The following is a 7,177-nucleotide window of genomic DNA, read 5'->3' as shown; positions in this document are numbered from 1 at the left end:
TGGCTTCTAGTTTCTAAATTCCACAATTTGTAGTGAGATCCTACCCAACTATTGTAGTTTTGTGCTAGTTGTTAGTAGGAAGTACAAGATATCCAAGAGGATTATTGTTCTCAAGTATCTTCTTGGGTTCATTGTTGAATTTGAAGTAGTGGAAAATATTTCCATCACATTTGGTTGGTTGTACATGTTCAAAAAGAATTACAATAGCTTTGATTTTGATTGGCAAGGGTATTTCATAATTCCAATGGGATTCATTATGTTTAGCTTTGTAGATGATGTCTTGTTCAGGGGTGGAAAATTTTCCAACAAATACTAGAGAATGCAAGATATTTTTGACTCCTTTAGTTTATTAATGAAAGTTTTCTTGCACATTTAATTATGTTATTTCATCGTGTAGACACCAAAAATTGAGCATTACTATTCGATCAAATTTATCCTTTTAGGTGAATTAAATAAAAATCTATGTTTCTTCAATTAAATCACCATCTCCACTTTCCTCTAATTTTGAATTAAAATTAATTCTGAAATCTTATTTTCCCTCATCCACTTGCATCCCCCGATTCTCCCACTTGCATCCTAATTCTAATCATAATCTCCACCTAACCTACTTCACTAAGCATGTGCACAAACTTGATCTTTAATTTTAAGTATGGTCAACTCCTCCGATCACATCAAGCACATGGGATTCTTACACAGGTGAAAGGGCTTGTCCCTTCAAGTACCCAAAAGGATTTCTTAATTTCTTATTCCTCTCCTTCATCCTCAACCATTCATCCCCATTAAGCAATCTCACCCATCCATTCATCTCATCCAAATTCTTATAGATCGAAACCTTAACCATTTATATCTCTCTCACCCATTTTCCATTGGAGCAACATTATGCTACTAAAATATTGAGTGAGAATGCATCCAATTATATATCGAAGAACAAATCATTTCATCAAGAATACCATCATCTACTACTTAGGTTTCCATTTTTATATTCATTTTGGTTTTTATTTTTGTCCAATCTTGATGTTTCTTTGATTTTGTGATTTTAAATGTTTAAATTATTTTATGCATTCATTTTTAAGTCTCATTTCCTTGCACACATGCATAAATTTTATAGTTTAGCGACATTCTTCGTTCAATAATACGCAACAAATAATATTGTAAAAAGGGCCAATATGTTGTTGTCAAACTATTGTCTTTGATGGTTTTGACTCCTCACTCATAGTGCCCCACATTATAATATATGTTAATTATATTTATAATTTAACATATTATTGAATCTAATATATATAGCTACATTATTATTTTTTTCGTAACCCTTGCCTTGGGGTAAAAGCACAACCCGTATCACACTTTTATAAATGAAGTGGTCAACACAACTAAAAATGTTTTACTTCGATCGCATAAAAGTGACATTTCTAAGTTGAATTTCAAAATGATGTAAACTTATGAAATGTAGAAATATTAATTAAATTTATGTCTGACATTTAAAAAAATTAAAATTATATATTTAAAGATAAAAAAACATTTTGCTAAAAAAAAGCTGAAAAATCAGGGGTTGTAGTCGGTCTCACCAAAGCAAAAGACAAAAAACCTTATTTTTTCCTGATTTTAATTTTTAAATATATGACACATTTATGTAGTGCTAAAAAAAGAAAAATTAATTTTGATGTATATTTTTCTCATAATAAAATTTTAAAGTTCAACATTATTGAATTTGGTAGTTTTCATTCGACGTCACCTTCTGTCTATTAAATTTATCATTATGAAAAAATAAATTATACCCTTTAAGAGAAGATTCTTTCATCTAGGAACACATACGATACCTTGGTGTTACCCTACCTACATTATCTATCGTTCCTAATGCATTTATGGCTAAGGCTATTGATTTAGAGAAATCTAGGTTAAAAGATGTTGCAATTTTTTAAAACACTGATCAAGACGTCGAGTAAAAGTCTGAGCAAGACCAGCACGACCAGCACGCATCGATGGAAGGAAGATTTAAAACACATAATGGCGTAGCCCCACCTTCAGTTAAAAATACTAGTAAAATATTGAAACAATTTGCAGAAAACAAGGAAGGATTTGAATTGTTCTAGAAACTTTTGATTGCAAAAAGAAAACATTCGGAACAAGAGAAGGTCCAAATTTTATAGAACGACATTAAAGGAGATGTGTACGACAAAAATGACTTCTCCACACTGAGATTGTGATGATTAACATGGTCGTCAAAAAAATAAATTCAGACCATATTTTCTTTGTAGCGGGTTGCGATAAGAAATCGGAAGCATGACACTTTTCACGCATGCTGATGAATTCCTTGTTAAATATCATCTAGCCAATTAAAAAAATCGGTGGCAGACAGTTTAAATGGCCCCCAACGACTTTAAGGTTGATGAATTCTTGGGTTTAAAAAGTTCATAGGAAAAGTCATTTGGAAAACTAATAACAAAATTTGAAATCAAAACTTTTATAATGTTTTATTTATTTTTCTCTGAAATAAAATTATATTAATAAAGAGAATTTATAATTATATATATATATTTTAAGATAGTCATAGTTGTCAATAAAGTAAGGAGGAGGAAAAGTCAAGAGGTCACACAAAATTTGTCAACCTCTGCAAACATTACAATCTTTGAATAAGAGAATTTGGATAAGATCTAGAAAGGAGAAATTAATCCTACTCGTGTTAAATCAATTAGAAAAAAGATCTTGGATTTACGTAAGGGAAAGGAGTCTCAGTCACAAACATTTCAATTACCATCTTTAAAAAAAATTCTATTTACCCAAATAGTCAAGCACCATATTTCATTCCTTAGAAAAAAATGGACACAAAATTAACAAAACACAAAATCTACTCACCAAGAGAACCCAACTACTATGGAGTTTATCTCACAAATATTAAACTTTTTTCTATTTCAATTCACAAGCTTTAGTCAAAGTCACATGAAGAGAACAACCCTCCATTTGACTGTTAATAAAGAATTCTATATAGATAGTGAGGAATAAATAAGTTGAACCTTGACTATCACTACCTATTCCACCAATCCTAGCTACCCTTGGGTTACTCCTTTATAAGCCATAAGTATTAATTTTGGAGACAATTCGAGGGTAGAGAAGACTTACTAATCATGTTCACCTTCTTAGAAATCATCAATTGAATAACATTCTAAATATTGCCAACTAAAGAGGGGGATAGGCCTAAGCAATAAAAAATATGAGAATCTAGAACAAAGAGTGATTCTTCAAGGGAAAATTCAACCTTAATAGTTTCCTTGATTGAAACCTTTTTCTTTTGCTAAACTCAAATGAGAATAATTTAATGCTCTTGTGAAATCAATCCATTTCTCTCTAGCTAGATCTACCATAGAATAAAAATGGGACCAAGATCTCAAGCAATAACTAGAATTTTTTTAATGTAGATGGATGTCTCATGGTATCCCAAATCTCAAGTAAAGAGGTGTGAATATTAAGAATATTGTAAATTATCCATCATAAATGTTATATTTATAAGAAAAAAGGGCACTAAAAGAAAATATGATCGACACTTTATTTAGTAATACTAGACAGAACAAATTTAGAGAGGCTAAGAAATACTCTCGTTATAATATCACTAAAAGTGAAACATTTATTTTGACTTAACAACCAAACAAAACTAGTACAATTTTTTGGGAAAGGTGTTTCAACCTTGCTCCTAATGTTTTTGATAAAGATAAATGGCTTTTACATGGAACCGAAACCAAGAGTTTTACAGAAACTGGCCATCAGCCAATCAAACAGAAACCAACAACAAAACAGGGGACACCCTACACCGAGCTCAAAAGAAAAAAAGAAACAATAGGCAACAACACAAAGCACATACAAATATTCAATTAAGCGAGTTCACCTACTCCTTGTTCTTCTGGATGGTAACCTTGTTGATTTGCTCCAAGTCTTCCATAATGAACCTGGAGGTACCCTTATTGCTACTCCTGCTTCTGGTCTAGGAACTAGGGCCCGTAGTTTTATTGCCACCCACAATAGAGTCTTCACCTCCCAGTTCTTTCTTTCTATTACAATCACCAGGATAATCACTGTCAATAGGATTGGGTCTATACTCCGCCACCATGGGATTGATCTTTTCTATCCCCTCCATACTATTTCTCATGACCTCCTTGCTTATGTCTACCAGATTCTTAAGGTTATTCTTGGTCTCCTCCATAGACTGCTCAACCTTCTCAATTCTTTGCTCATGATTACATTTCATAACCTCCACATCATGGGAAAGCTTCTGGGTCATGATCATGAGCTTCTTCATTTTGTTAGGCTCAAGAGAATCATTGAAGATATCAATTATCTCATTAATCCCCTCTTTGAGGGTATCAATCTCCTTCCGGTCCCACTTCCAGCAGTTCTCCTGGCTTCTAGTCACTTCCATCACCAAATTCATCAGAGTACTTTCCTTTTGTAAGCCACTATCCACATCTTTAGGCAGAGTCCCCTACTTCTCCTTCAGGACATGAAGATGAATGTCCAATTTGATTTCCTGGTCCAAGGTCTTGGGACCATTGTCTCTAGCAACCAACTTGTTCTTTTTGGAATAAGACTCGGTTTGAGAAACACTCTTGCTGGTCAATTGATATTTACTTGCAGCCCATCTGGGGGGGTTCTTGCTGCTATGGGTTCTAAGAGTGACAAACATCTCACCATCTTCAACCGGCTTGCAATCAGGGTCAACAAGAGGTTTGGTGCTCTCACTATCCTCCATCTCCATATCGTATCAGAGACATCTTGAACATCAGTATTAGGGATTTGGCCTTTCATGGGCTTTGGTATACTCCATATTGAGAACAATAAGCCCTTCATGGAGGACCGGATTATTTGGATTCTCAGCATGTTTTTCTAGACTATTCTACAAAGAAGAAACCAGATAGAATGGAATCAAAATAAATTTGCCAAGCCTAAAGTGATTTAAGATGGTAAAATGATAAGAAAAGATACTGTCATATCTAGGTCCAACATGCTCAAAGAATTAATCATATCAGCCAAGTCTTTTCTACTGTCAATAGAAATAGACATGCCCCCAGATTTCTCCAAGTTTGAGAGAGGGGTGTTGAAATCACCCAGAAGTATCCATTTCTCATTAGGGAAAAGAAATCTAGCATGACAAATGGAAGACCAGAGAACTTAACTAGCAGTTCTCCCATTAGGAGCATAGATGTTGGAAATATTCCATAAGGATCCATCTTTAAGATTATAGAATCTAGTAGCAATGTGATTAGGAGAAGAGAGAACCACCTTACCACATAACAGTTTGGGATTCCAAAGAGTGGTGATAACGCGAGAAGCACCATCTGCATCAACACAATGAACACCACAATCTCCAAAAATCACCAATTTAATCTTTTCCACTTTACAACTAGGCATTTTAGTCTCTTGAACAAGGCAAATATCTAGCATATGATCCCTAACTAAGTTGGAGAGTAGATCATGCTTATGGGGATGATTCAATCCCCTTATATTCCACAAAATAATTTTCATTTAGCAAGAGAGGGGGATCCCATCCCCATTTCTGGTAGCGTTTTGTGGGCACCGTTCACAATGGAAGCCCAACTCTGCCTATCTCTACTAGCCGCATTAGGTGTCCTCCCCACCCCCAATGAATCCGACCCACAGTCCGCTTTTTATCTATTTTTGGTTGAAACCCCCTAGAGGCTAGAGTAGATTGGCCGATAGGGGAATTCGTTCTTCTGTTTTTGGGTTTGACCTCAATAAAAGGATAGGAGTCCTCTTGGGATGATTCTAGTGTGAGAGAAACCTGGGGTTTTGCCTCGACAGAGTTACCCATTTCAATGACCAGTTGAATGGGAATATCTGGGATTGTCTCGTTAGCATTTAAAGTATTCCCTTCTTCACATGGAGCATTCACAACAAGGGATTCCCAAAAATTCTCCTCCAAGAGTGGAGGGTAAGGAGCAGGGACCACAGGTACATTTTAAGTAAAACCTGCTCTAGGCATGACCCCATCTTCCACAATCAAGGGAGGGATAATATCCATTTGAATCATTGCACAATCCTTCTAGAGGATGATAAGAGGGCAGGGCATCCCTCTTCTCTAAGATCGGAATGTCATTCCTCTTTCTCCATACCTTCTTTGGCTTAGACGGACACTGCCTGGCCCAATGAATCACTTTTTTATAGTGGAAACACGCAAAAGGGATGGATTCATAATCCACTTTCTACACCCATCTGCCCAACTTAGAAAAAAGATCAATATCAAATGACAGGTTGGTAGATTGTTTGACATTGACACATAATCTGGCATAAATAAGGTGTCTTTTAGCTGCAGTCATTGGGTCAACTGAAATTAGCTCTCCAAAACATGCTACAATTCTCACAAAAATCTCTTCTCCCCAGAACTCCATGGGTAAACCTGACAATCTGACCTAGATTGGGGCTTCATTACATTCTCAATCTTTGGGATTAAATCTTGGCTCCCACTTTTTGAGGGCTAGTGAGGCTTTGCCCAGCATCCAGGGACCACCCACCAAAACAGATCGAAGATCTTCCTCACAAGCAAATGAAAAAGAGAAGAAACCACCATCCATAGAAACAACATCAATTTGACCCTTACCCTTCCATTTTATAGACACCTAGGCTCTAACAACCTCAATGTTGGGACATGGTCCTACAATCCTACCTACCAAGACTAAGTTCATGTTAGCCATATTTTGATCCACAATACAGTCTAGGATAGAGATGGAGCAAGCACCAGACTCCAGGTCAACTTTATGCGGAAGTGAAAAAATGGCCTTACCCTTAAGCTTAGACCCAAATAATGAAGCCCATTTCTCATTGCACTTCATAGACAGAATCTTAAAAAAAACCTTTGTAGTATTGGGGCCCTCAACAGCACCAAATTTGTCGGAGATGACAGATTTACCATTGGCTGTATTCTGTAGGCTACCACCATCCCACTTATCATTTGAGGCCCCATCCGTGGGATCAGGATCTGATTTGGCAGAGGGACGAGTCACGTGGGAAACCCCTGGACCCCCATCACCCGGGAAACCTGCACTAGGGCCATTCAAATTCAAACCTGAATGAACCGAAACTCTAGCTCTTGCTCCTGCTCTCTCCATTTTTCCTATGATTTTGATATGTTAAATGAATCCCTCGAACCTTGCTCCCAATGTTAATATTATAG

The sequence above is a fragment of the Cryptomeria japonica genome, chromosome 6, assembly GCF_030272615.1.
Source record: "Cryptomeria japonica chromosome 6, Sugi_1.0, whole genome shotgun sequence".
Classification (NCBI taxonomy): domain Eukaryota; kingdom Viridiplantae; phylum Streptophyta; class Pinopsida; order Cupressales; family Cupressaceae; genus Cryptomeria; species Cryptomeria japonica.
This window is presented reverse-complemented; position numbering follows the sequence as displayed.